Genomic DNA, 13,310 nt, shown 5'->3' with positions numbered 1-13,310 from the left:
CAAGATTCATGCTTCTAGGTTGATTGGAAAATTTCATCTCGCTCATCCAGAAAAACCTTCTCCAGCGGCTTTGGGTACAGTGGCCCCTCGTAGAAGGAGGGGTACTGTCACAGGGCGCCGGCTTCACGTTACTTCTCATCTGTGCCGCCAGAGCCCTGTAATAACTTCGGAGCAAGGATGTACACTGCGTCCTCGTCTCCAGGGCAACGGGGGGGAAGGAGAGGACCCCGCCGTGCACGCCTCCTTAGCGTGGTCGGCGTCCTCTGCTCCCGTAGTTTCGGTGAATAGTCTAAGCGCTGAACTGGGCACTCGGCGCTCAGCAGTATGCAGGGGGATGAGTTATGCGACTCTGGCCACGTCACATGACTCCTTATCTCCCTTATTTAACAGGCAGCCTGCTGGTCACAGGTTGCCTGTGATTAAGGTCCTATACTTTGTTTATATTCCCTTTGCCATTTGACTTGGTTCTTGTATTTCGGCTTGTTATTTCACTTCGTCTCTTGCTTGCTTCTCCTGGTATTTGACTTCTGCTTGAGTTTGACTTGTCCTCGCCTGCTCCCTGTGTCCCACTTACTTTTCCTGGTATTCACTCTCGGTTTGTACATTGACGCTGCTTCTGCTTTTTCCCTGGTACCGCCTTGACCTCCTGGTTTTGACCTTGCCAGTTCTACCTCTCTGTGTTTGTCTGTTTGCTTGTCTCTTCGCACTTACTCAGGTTAGGGATTGCCGCCCAGTTGCGCTCAATTGCCTAGGACGGGTAAGTGCAAGTAGGCAGGGACTGAGGTGTGGGTAGAGTCAGTTTGCACCTTCCCTATCCCCATCTCATGACAAATATACAATACAAATGTAGTACTATTAATTGACACACTGCACCACATGTTGGTGTCCTGGAAAGTCAAGTCAGGATGCAACTCCCCCAACAGCCGATCAAAGGTAGCCACCGACATGTGGTAATAATTAAAGAACTTAACAGGGTGCGCATGGAGGTCAGAATACAACGTAACAAATTGACCTTTGCAGGCCCGCTGTGAAATGATAGGATGCTCCCCGCTTCCTCCTCTATCATTTCTGGCCACTCTCCAAAACAACAGAAAACCAGCCATTGCAAGAACACATGGTCAGTCAATGAAAAAGGAAAGGTGGACATCCTGCAAAGGAAGGTCACTTGAATGGGTCCGCAAATATGGAGATGCGGTGCTGAACAGAAGCACGGAACCCCACAGAAGCACTATGGAGTGCTTCCGTGGGGTTACGTTCCATGACTCTGCACCACAAAAAGCTAGAACTTGCTCTATCTTTTTGTGGAAAAGACAGATGGTAGACCCATTTAAGTCCAAAGCACGGGCAGAACATGGTCATGTGAACAAACCCTTATGGTCATGGGCATAGCTATAGGGGGTGCAGAGGTAGCAGTCGCTACCGGGCCCAGTAGCCTGAGGGGGCCCAAAGACCCTTGTGCCACATAAGAAGACACAACGCACTGAGGGAAGGGGGGCCCAAGCTGAACTCTTGCACCAGGGCCCATGAGCCGTAAGCTACGCCACTGCTTATGGTTAGTGTTTGATCAGTAATTTCCATCAGAGATTGGGAGCCAAAACCAAGTGCAGATCAAAAAGACACAACAGGTGCAACTGTTTCCATTATACTTTACCTCTCTGTAGCCTCCACTCCTAGTTGTGGCTCACAATCACTGTGTAATAAAAAAAAAATAGGAAGCCTATAATATGTTTTTAACCCCCTCCAGAAAAATACCAAAATACTCTTTTAACAGGTAATATTTATAGATTGTGTGTATGCAATATTTTGAATGCTTGTACTGTATATCTTTTCCTTAGGTCCACATGACCATATCTGTTTTCTGCTTGGCAAATCACGGATCTGCAAAATATGGATACAGTCAGTGTGGCATCAACATTTTTTGCAGACCCATTGACTTCAATAGGTCCGCGGTCCACATTTTGCCGAAAAGTATAGGACAAGTTCTATCATTTTGCCGAATGAACACACTAATGCTGAAAGCACATGGATCATCCGCATATGTCTCTTCTGCAAAAAGATAGACTATATACGCAAAATGCAGACTATGGATCCATTAAAAACAATGGGTGAGCAATTAAAATGCGGATGGACCACATCCATATTTTGAGCTTCCACAATTTGCAGACTACAAAATGGATAAGGTTGTGTGCATGTGGCCATAAAGTTCACTTAAAAAAAATTGTAATAGGAGTAGATGGCACAGATGCCATTTTGTACACCTGGCACAACATCTAGTCATGTTTTAAAATAATAAAATAAGCTGCCTAGGGTCAGTTAACTTTAGCTCAGAAAAATAACTTTATTTGGAATGGAAAAGTACAAAGAATGACTATGTAATGGGCCTCTATCCAAGCATACCTGTGTGCTTTTATATAATAGTCTTCATGCCTGGTAAATTTAGCTAATTAAGGTTTTCAATCTGGCTCAGAGTATGTCCTGTTTTATTTTTTTTCTTTGGCTATTTATCAAGATCTAACATTAGCTTCCCTCTTCCTAAGTTAGGAACAACTGGTTCTCGTATGATACAAGAAGAGCTTGGCATTGCTCAACATCTATAACTAAAGAACATTCATGTCTTAATAGGCAAATTTGCTTTCAAACCAGAGGCATGGAAACACTTTTCCCTCCCGGGTGCAAATAAAAAGGATTATGAAACCTTTGCCTAAAACTAAATTGATGTAAAAGTAATTATTGTTTGAAAACTGGAGGATCCTTTTTGATTCTACCTTTAGCTGGGGAATTCACCATTTAATTACACTATTATGAATAACTCCCAAAGTATGAATCTGATTTGCCCATAAAATACAGCATGATCTATGTATGCCATTTTTTTTCAGGCATTTCACCATAGACTTTTCTATAGGGAAAAAACACATAGCATTGTTTAAAGTTATTAATTTTGCAGAAAGCCAATATTAAACTACAAAACACAAACTACAAACCAAAAGCATCGTTCCTATGTCTGTCCAACAGATCCAGCTGCCTGACCTGGCACAAATATTGGAAGACGGCCGGACCAAAAACTGATGCATTCAGCGGTTTTTGTTCGGTTGAAACCCATCATTTATGCCAGAAAGCAATCAGATCATCGCTGGATCCCATTATAGTCAACAAGGATCCAGCGGTGATCTTTTGATCAATAGGGATCCAGTGGTAAGCTGTAATATGCTGTGGTTTACCGCACGTATTCCTCAGCGTGTGCAGGTGGTTTTAAGGCACTGATTCCCATGCTGAGAAACAGTGTTACAGTACCAGCATGGTGTATGAGATCACACAAATAGACCTAACGGGCGGATTTCAAAATAAATACTGTGTCGCATGGAAATTTGTGTGGATCTTATGACCATTCACCCGCACCCGTGTGCAGGTGGCCTAAGGGTACCTGCACACAAGTGTGGGTGAACGCACATAAGATTCACATGAATTTCCATGTAGTTTTTTGTGTGTTTCCGCGTTTCATTTGGAAATTGACCTGGCGTGCAGAATTTGAAATTCGCAGCATGAGGGGGCCCGTTCTTGAATACTATTAAGGGCTTATATTATGGAGGCGCTCACTAGTTTGCAGGAGGTGGGGGAGTTAAGTGCTGTGAGCGCTGTACTGACCTCTCCTCCATGGTCTCCTCCGGGCCGTGCTGCAATGTCATAACTGTGTACAGCATCAGTACGTACAGCGCGCACTATGACCTGGCGCTATACGCAGCACGGGCTGAAGGAGACTAGCAAGCGGAGACTGCAGGATAGGACACCAGACATGGAGAGCAGTGGCAGAGCAGGAGTGGTAAGTTTATTTATTTATGTTGAGTCTGATCTGGGGTCTGATGGGGGTCTGAGCATCTGATATGGGGTCTAAGCATCGATATGGGGGCCTGAGCATCTGATATAGGGGTCTGAGCATCTGATAAGGGGGTCTGAGCATCTGATATGGGGTTCTGAGGATATGATATGGGGGTCTGAGCATCTGATATGGGGTCTAAGCATCGATATGGGGACCTGAGCATCTGATATAGGTGTCTGAGCATCTGATATGGGGTTCTGAGGATCTGATATGGGGGTCTGAGCATCTGATATGGGGTTCTGAGGATCTGATATGGGGGACTGAGCATCTGATATGGGGTCCTGAGGATCTGATAAGGGGCTCTGAGGATCTAATATGAAGATCTGATCTGATATGGGGGTCTGAGGATGCGATATGGCGGTTTGATTTAAGGATGTGATATGGTGGTTTGATTTGAGAATCTGATTTGAGTTTTTCTATGGGGGGTCTGATCTGAAAGGAAGGGGGTATTCTCTGTATTGTCCCACATTATAAGGGGCATTTTTGTACTGGTGCACACTGTAAGGAGAATTACTACTACTATAGGGGCATTATTTATTTTTTGGGGGCATAATAGGGACATTATTACTATTGGGAGAACTCTTAACACTGAGTGCACTCTGGCAGATAATTATTTCCATTGTTGGGACTTTGGGAAGCACTATTATTGTGGGGGGCACCCTGGCACAGTATCAGCTCAGCACAGTTATTTTTGGGGGACATTATGGATACACTATTAGGCTACATTCACACAAACGTATTTTGTTTCCGTGTCCGTTTAGTTTTTTTGCAGATAAGATGCAGACCCATTCATTTCAATGGTTCAGCAAAAAATGCGGAACATGTTCTATTTCGGTCCGTTTTGCTGACAAGGATAGGCATTGTTACAATGGATCTGCAAAAAAAACTGATGCCATACCAGAATTTCCGGACTGAAAAACCCAAACTGTCGTGTGAATGTACCCTTAGGTTCCATTCACATGTCCGTGTGTGTTTTGTGGAGCCGCAAAACATGAACACTGGCAATGTGTGTTTTTTTTTTTTGCGAGTGTACGGGTCGTTTTTTTGCATTCCGTATAAGGTCCGTATACGGAACCATTCATTTCAATGGTTCCGCAATAAAAACAGAATGTGTTCCGTAAGCATTCCGTTTCCATATTTCCGTTTTTCCGTTCCGCTGAAAAATAGAACATGTCTTATTATTGCCCGCAAATCATGTTCCGTGGCTCCATTCAAGTCAATGGATCCGCAAAAAAAACTGAACACATACGGAAATGCATCCGTATGTCTTCCGTATCCGTTCCATTTTTGCAGAACCATCTATTGAAAATGTTATGCCCAGCCCAATTTTTTCTATGTAATTACTGTATACTGTATATGCCATACGGAAAAACGGAACGGAAACAAAAAACAGAACAACGGATCCGTGAAAAACAGACCTAAAAAAACTATAAAAGCCATACGTTCGTGTGAACTAGGCCTTAGTGTCAGGCCTCTTTCACACTACAGTTTTTTTTTCTGTTTTGCGGGCCGTTATTTGTGCTCTGTATAAGGTCCGTATACGGAACCATTCATTTCAATGGTTCCGCCTTAAAAACGGAATGTGTTCTGTAAGCATTCCGTTTCCGTATTTCCGTTTTTCCGTTCCGCTGAAAAATAGAACATGTCCTATTATTGCCCGCAAATCACGTTCCGTGGCTACATTCAATTCAATGGATCCGCAAAAAAAACTGAACACATACAGAAATGCATCCGTATGTCTTCCGTATCCGTTCCATTTTTGCAGAACCATCTATTGAAAATGTTATGCCCAGCCCAATTTTTTCTATGTAATTACTGTATACTGTATATGCCATACGGAAAAATGGAACGGAAACGGAAACAAAAAACGGAACAACGGATCCGTGAAAAACGGACCTAAAAAAACTATAAAAGCTATACGTTCGTGTGAACTAGGCCTTAGTTTTGCGGGCCGTTTTTTGTGCTCCGTATACGGTCCTTATACGGAACCATTCATTTGAATGTGTCCGCAAAAAAAATGGAATGTACTCTGTATGCATTCCGATCTCCATTCTGTGCAAAGATAGAACATCTCCTATATTTGGCCGCAAATCACGTTCCGTGGCTCCATTAAAGTCAAAGGGTCTGCAAAAAAATCTAAATGCATCCGTATGTCTTCCGTATCCGTTCCGTTTTTTGCGGAACCATCTATTGAAAATGTTATGCCCAGCCCAATTTGTTCTATGTAATTACTGTATACTGTATATGCCATACGGAAAAACGGAACAGAAAAACGGAACCGAAATGGAAACACAACGGAAACAAAAAATGGAACAACGGATCCGTGAAAAACGGACCGCAAAACACTGAAATAGCCATACGTTAGTGTGAAAGATGCATCAGAAATACTATTTCTTGGGCGCAGTTATTTTTATTTTGGTAGATTGTTATCTTATTTATTTATTTATAATCTTTTTTTGTTAAACTCTGCAGAGACAAGAGATGGCGGAAAGAAGCCGTCATGGCAGTTTGGTCTGAATAAAGAAGATGAGGAAAAAGAATGTCTACATCAGAGGAGACATCACTGGATGTAAGAAGTATGTGCGCTGTATTCCCCATATATGTTTGTAGCGCTGTATTTAATGGTTCCCAAGTATGTATTTAACAGTAGGGCTGGAGGGAAGGGGTTAGGTTGAGAATTTGGCATGGGGGGCGCCATTTCAATTTTTGCTTCTGGCAGCAGAAGGGCTAGGTGGACCCCTGCCCCTTGCCACAAAGCACCGAGGAAAGGGGGAAGGCAGGCACATTCTTTGAACAGGGCCCTCTGCTGTCCGTGTCCGCCCCTGCTTGAGACTGTCAGGTTGCAGTCGCAGAAACTTGTAGATCACAACACAACCTCATGTTCTTACACTAGCTAAGAACATCGATCTTTGGTTATGTGACACTTGACGCAGCCAATCATACTATGTAGCCCCAGTTTTTCATTTCTTATAAATCTGCCCAAATGTTGAAAAAATAACATAAGAAATAATTACTGAAATCAATGGTTATGACACAAAGCAAACACCATCATGTTTTTAAAACTGTTATACCTTGCACACATGGCAGAGAGGGATTTGCTCACATGGCGGAGAGGGGTCAAAAACCAGCTCCCATTGTTTTTAGCCAGAACCTGTATGTTGTTCATGCGGGTGCAGATTATTTCCGTGTGGTTTTTCAGACCAAGCCAAGATACACACACACAGACACCACCAGAAGCTGCAAGCATATCCACTGCATTCAAAATGCAAAACCACAGCAGAAACATCTGCCATGTGAACAAACCCTTAGGAGCTCATTTATATGATGCTTCTCCTAGGTTTATGTATTCCTTGCCATAGCTTTGTGTGTATATTGTATGTAGGGCACAGAAGGCCTATTAGTGCCTAATGAGTGATTGTTAAATGATTTACCAAGATGTATATTTATTTTGCTTCTTACACAATTCCCCAGACCTTAACAGGCAGAAGAGAAAAATAACAGAGCAAGGCTCCACTTTCACTCTTCATGGAACATTTGTTAAGCTTTTACGTCAAAATGCTATCATATTACAGTTTTAAAAATGAGAACACTTACATAACATTCTCAAAGTCCTGGATAGTTTCTGACTTTGTACATAACGGGGCATATATCACCATGCAAAAGAATTATCCACCTAGTATACAACTAGAGCTAGGCTTGCCACCAAGTATAATACACAAGACCAGGCATGGGATTCAGCCATTTCCCTCCATTTCTCCAGATCCAGTTGTTAAAATACAACTGGATCGGAGAACCGTGTTACCAGTCCCGGTGCTCTGGAGGTGGCAGGGCAGCTGGAGATGTTTGCTTCCATTGCTTCACGCGCCACTGATAGTTTAGCTCCTTAGTTGGGTGGTATGTGTGTGTAGTGTATGTGTCAATTTGAACATGTCAATTTCCAGGACCACAGTAAGTTCCCAGTCCACCCCTATGGTTAGGTTTTTGAGGGTCATTATAGTTTCCTAACAGCGCAATATAGGGTCAGTACATGTGTGTCCCTTTACCTTTGGATCCATGAAATAATCCAGCACCCGGCCGTACTATGAGCACTAACTTTCTCAGAGTACGTATGTTGTTTTCAATGTGAGGCAGATTAATGAACAGTAAGATCATTTCTATCCAATTACAAATTTTTGGGTTATACTAAAATACAAATGTACCGATGCAAAAACCTACTCGTTACAGTATATACTTAGCAACATTGCATTAGAACGAATGTTTTTTTGCTATATGTCTATTGTCATCTAAAAAATATGACCGTGGACCGCCCAGCAGATGGTCTTTCTGATATTCTTTTATCAAAGATATAATTTTAAGGTTTTTTTATTGTATCTAGTTAATTCATACACTTAGGCCTCTTGCACACGACCGTGTGTCCCCTGTGGCCATACTGCGGCCTAAATTTGGCGGGTCCACAATACACGGGACACTGGCCGTGTGCATTCCGCATGAATGGGTCCGCAAATCCGGAGATGCGGTGCGGAACGGAACCACGGAACGGAGGCACTACAAAGTGCTTTCATGGGATTCCGTTCTGTGCTTCCGTTCTGCAAAAAGATAGAATGTGTCCTATCTTTTTGCGGAACGGACGGATCGTGGACCCCATTTAAGTGAATGGGGTCGTGATCTGCATGCGGCTGGCCCACGGTCAGTCGGGCACGGGCAGCGCACGTCCGTGTGCAAGAGGCCTTAGATATTAGAAGTTGATATGAAGAAGTAACAGATAAGTAATATCTGCAAGTTTTATGGCTTTTATTTAAATTTCACCTACACTAAGTAACAACTCATGTTAGAAACTGCTTTATTGCTTCAGATACTGAAAAAATGTACAACACAAACAGCGTATTTCGGACGTCACTGGTACTCTATCTCTCATGGGGAATCAGAGAACATCTGGAAATTATTTTACAATATACAGAACAGAAATGTAACATCTTGCTACAAGTGTCATCTGTTAACTCATAAAGCATGTTTAAACACCTATTTCTCAAGATGACCAAAAGTACTGAAGAACAAAATTCCCAAGAACAGTTCTAGGAAACTGGAGGCATCAGAACAAGAGAGCGTAAGATTATCTCAAGAAAAATAGTAACTGAAAATGTTTCTATGTTTTCACTAATCTTCTGATTCTTTTTTTAATGTGAATAGCCAACATGAAATAAATATTCAGAACTAATCTATAACTTCCCATTACTTACAGCTTCATACATAAAAAGTATTGCTCCCCCAAAAGTTTATGGCAGTTCTTTGGAATTGTAGCAGAAAAGTCTGCCATGGTTTTGATGATAGTTCAGCTGCAAAAACCACAACAAAAACTACATGTACTACATACGGGTCTTGCTGCGGAATGGCCAGCGGACTTCACCTACTGTACTGCAAAAAAAAGGTGGAATCCGCTGGGAAAAACATCAGCATAAGGCCTCATGCACATAATAGTATTTTTTTTCCGTGTGTCTTCCTTTATTTTTGGAGGACCACCAGACATAAAGGAATGTAAAAAAAAGTCTAAGACAGGTTTGCCATGCAAATGATAGGAAAAAAACTGATGCAAATGACAATCTTGTGTGCCTCCGCGTTTTTAGCAGTCCCATTGACTTAAATGGGTCCGCAAACCGTTGTCCGAGAAAATAATAGGACAGGTTTTATTTTTTTGACAGACTGGAACCACGGATCATGGACGCGGATGGCAAATGGTGCATTAGCAGAGTTTTCAACTGACCCATTGAAAATCAATGTGTCCGCAGAAAATCCCGAAAAACGGCACAACGGACACGGAATAAAACAACTGTCGTGTGCATGAGGCCTAAGAAAAGGAAAAAGGAAGGAGAAGGAAGGAAAAGAAAGGAAAAGGAAGGAGAAGGAAGGGAAAGGAAGGAAGGAAGGAAAAGGAAGGAAGGAAGGAAAAGGAAGGAAGGTTGGTTTTGTTTTCTTGTGGTTGTCTGTCTAGGCTGTTAGAGACGCCTGCCCCCTCCAGGTCCTGAGGGAGCAGGCTGCCTCTTTCCCCCTTTCAACATCTTAGGGATTCTAGGGAATCTTCAGCCTAGGCACGAGGACATGTTTATTCCCACCTTCAGGGTCTGACCGTGGGTATTGAAGTCTAGGGAGAGCTGGTAGGGATTTGTCAAGAGGTGACCTCTATCCCCAGCTTCTTGCCTAAACACTTGTTTGTTTATATCCTGTGTATCTTGTATCCAGTATCAGTGTATTACATTGACAGTCAATGTAGTACAATACAGCATAAAAAGTAAAAAAAAAGTGCTTTATAAAAATAAACAAATAAAGGTTTACCATAAAAAAATTGCCCCTTTCCTTTCATCAAGGGATTTTTAAGGGATTTAAAGATTTAATAAAAATAGACATATTAGATATTGCCACGTCCATAACATAGTTTAAGGCTGAAAAAAGACATCTGTCCATCTAGTTCAGCCTGTTATCCTGCAAGTTGATCCAGAGGAAGGCAAAAAAAAAAATTTTGCAACTCTATAAAAATATCACATGACCTGTCCCCTCAGGTGAATGCTGATAAAAAAAATTTTTTTTTTTTTTTAAATGGCCAAATGAGCCATTTTTGGGTCACCTTGTCCCCAAAAAATAGCGTATTAGTGTAGTATTAAATGATCAAAAAATCATATGTACCGAAAAATGGTACCAATAAGATTTCTTCCTGCATAAAAGAGCCTCTACAAAAGACGATCCGAAGAAAGAAAAAAATAAATAAATATTCAGGTCCTTTTAAAAAAATTAGCATATTGTGATAAAGTTCATTATTTTCTGTAATGTACTGATAAACATTAGACTTTCATATATTTTAGATTCATTACACACCAACTGAAGTAGTTCAAGACTTTTATTGTTTTAATATTGATGATTTTGGCATACAGCTCATGAAAACCCAAAATTCCTATCTCTAAAAATTAGCATATCATGAAAAGGTTCTCTAAACGAGCTATTAACCTAATCATCTGAATCAACTAATTAACTGTAAACACCTGCAAAAGATTCCTGAGGCTTTTAAAAACTCCCAGCCTGGTTCATTACTCAAAACCGCAATCATGGGTAAGACTGCCGACCTGACTGCTGTCCAGAAGGCCATCATTGACACCCTCAAGCAAGAGGGTAAGACACAGAAAGAAATTTCTGAACGAATAGGCTGTTCCCAGAGTGCTGTATCAAGGCACCTCAGTGGGAAGTCTGTGGGAAGGAAAAAGTGTGGCAGAAAACGCTGCACAACGAGAAGAGGTGACCGGACCCTGAGGAAGATTGTGGAGAAGGACTGATTCCAGACCTTGGGGGACCTGCGGAAGCAGTGGACTGAGTCTGGAGTAGAAACATCCAGAGCCCCCGTGTACAGGCGTGTGCAGGAAATGGGCTACAGGTGCCGCATTCCCCAGAAACAGCGGCAGAAGCGCCTGACCTGGGCTACAGAGAAGCAGCACTGGACTGTTGCAGGTCATTCGGAAATCAAGGTGCCAGAGTCTGGAGGAAGACTGGGGAGAGGGAAATGCCAAAATGCCTGAAGTCCAGTCCCCAGTCCCCACAGTCAGTGATGGTCTGGGCGCCATGTCAGCTGCTGGTGTTGGTCCACTGTGTTTTATCAAGGGCAGGGTCAATGCAGCTAGCTATCAGGAGATTTTGGAGCACTTCATGCTTCCATCTGCTGAAAAGCTTTATGGAGATGAAGATTTCATTTTTCAGCACGACCTGGCACCTGCTCACAGTGCCAAAACCACTGGTTAATGGTTTACTGACCATGGTATTACTGTGCTCAATTGGCCTGCCAACTCTCCTGACCTGAACCCCATAGAGAATCTGTGGGATATTGGGAAGAGAAAGTTGAGAGACGCAAGACCCAACACTCTGGATGAGCTTAAGGCCGCTATTGAAGCCTCCTGGGCCTCCATAACACCTCAGCAGCGCCACAGGCTGATTGCCTCCATGCCACGCCGCATTGAAGCAGTCATTTCTGCAAAAGGATTCCCGACCAAGTATTGAGTGCATAACTGAACATAATTATTTGAAGGTTGACTTTTTTTGTAATAAAAACACTTTTCTTTTATTGGTCGGATGAAATATGCTAATTTTTTGAGATAGGAAATTTGAGTTTTCATGAGCTGTATGCCAAAATCATCAATATTAAAACAATAAAAGGCTTGAACTACTTCAGTTGGTGTGTAATGAATATAAAATATATGAAAGTCTAATGTTTATCAGTACATTACAGAAAATAATGAACTTTATCACAATATGCTAATTTTTTGAGAAGGACCTGTATATATATATATATATATATATATATATAAAATAAACATATAAATAAACATAAGACATATTTGGTATCGTTGCATTCATAACAACCTGCTCTATAAAGATAACTCATGAGCTATCCTGTCAGGTGAACGCTGTAAAAAAGCAAAAAATATAAATGGTGCAAGAAAAGCCATTGTTTTGTTACCTTGCCTCATAAAAAGCGTAATATTGAGCGATCAAAAATCATATGTACCCTAATATAGTACCAAAAAAACTGTCACCTTATCCCGTAGTTTCCAAAATGGGGTTACTTTTTGGGAGTTTCTATTGTAGGGGTGCATCAAGTGGGCTGTTCCCGATGATTTTAATGCCAGTGTAAAACAAGTAATGGGCTCTGACTGGGAAAGGCAGTAAAGCTAGAGTGAAACTAACCTAAGTCTGTAAATCTTTGTACTTTAAAATAAGAAATATTTTCTGTAAGAAAGTTATGTGGCATGGTTAGGTAATCATCTTACCTTCCCTGTGCCTCACTGCCTCACTGCAAATTGACAGAGGGGGTCAAGTCGGCTCCCTGCTGAGGAGAGCTTTATAAATCATATTTGATTGCTTAAAGCTAACAACAGCTGGAATATCCTTCACTCCTAGGCCCCCTAAAGAGAATCCTTTGACAGCAGGTATTTACAGCACAAATCTGTAGCAGTTTTACTATGTAGTTAAGACTTTATTTGAAACAAAAAATTGAATCTGTGAAAGAAAATTGTCAACGATTTAGTTTAACAATTAAATATTACATTCCCCTTTTAGTTTTAGATCAGACAGTTTTTCGGTTTGGGTCATTTAAATGACACTCCTGTGTTTGGCACTGCTGTAGCATACTTGTTATGGCACTTCTTGGCGCTCTTTTGATTCCCTCTCAGAATATCCATGTAAATGTGCATGCTGAATGTAGTTCCTGGATGTGCGGTATTATGAATGGAGCCTTAATGGTATAAAAAGTATTGTAGCAGAACAATAAACCATTGCAGCATAACTCTATATCAATATACATTGAAGGACTAGTTCTTAAATGAAGAGGCATGTATTTTTTCCTACAGAACTGGCCTTAAAGTAGTTGTCCGTTTTGTTTAAAAAATGGCTACATAAACTTATC

This window comes from Bufo gargarizans, chromosome 4, assembly GCF_014858855.1.
Source record: "Bufo gargarizans isolate SCDJY-AF-19 chromosome 4, ASM1485885v1, whole genome shotgun sequence".
Classification (NCBI taxonomy): domain Eukaryota; kingdom Metazoa; phylum Chordata; class Amphibia; order Anura; family Bufonidae; genus Bufo; species Bufo gargarizans.
Note: the sequence above shows the minus strand (reverse complement) of the source record.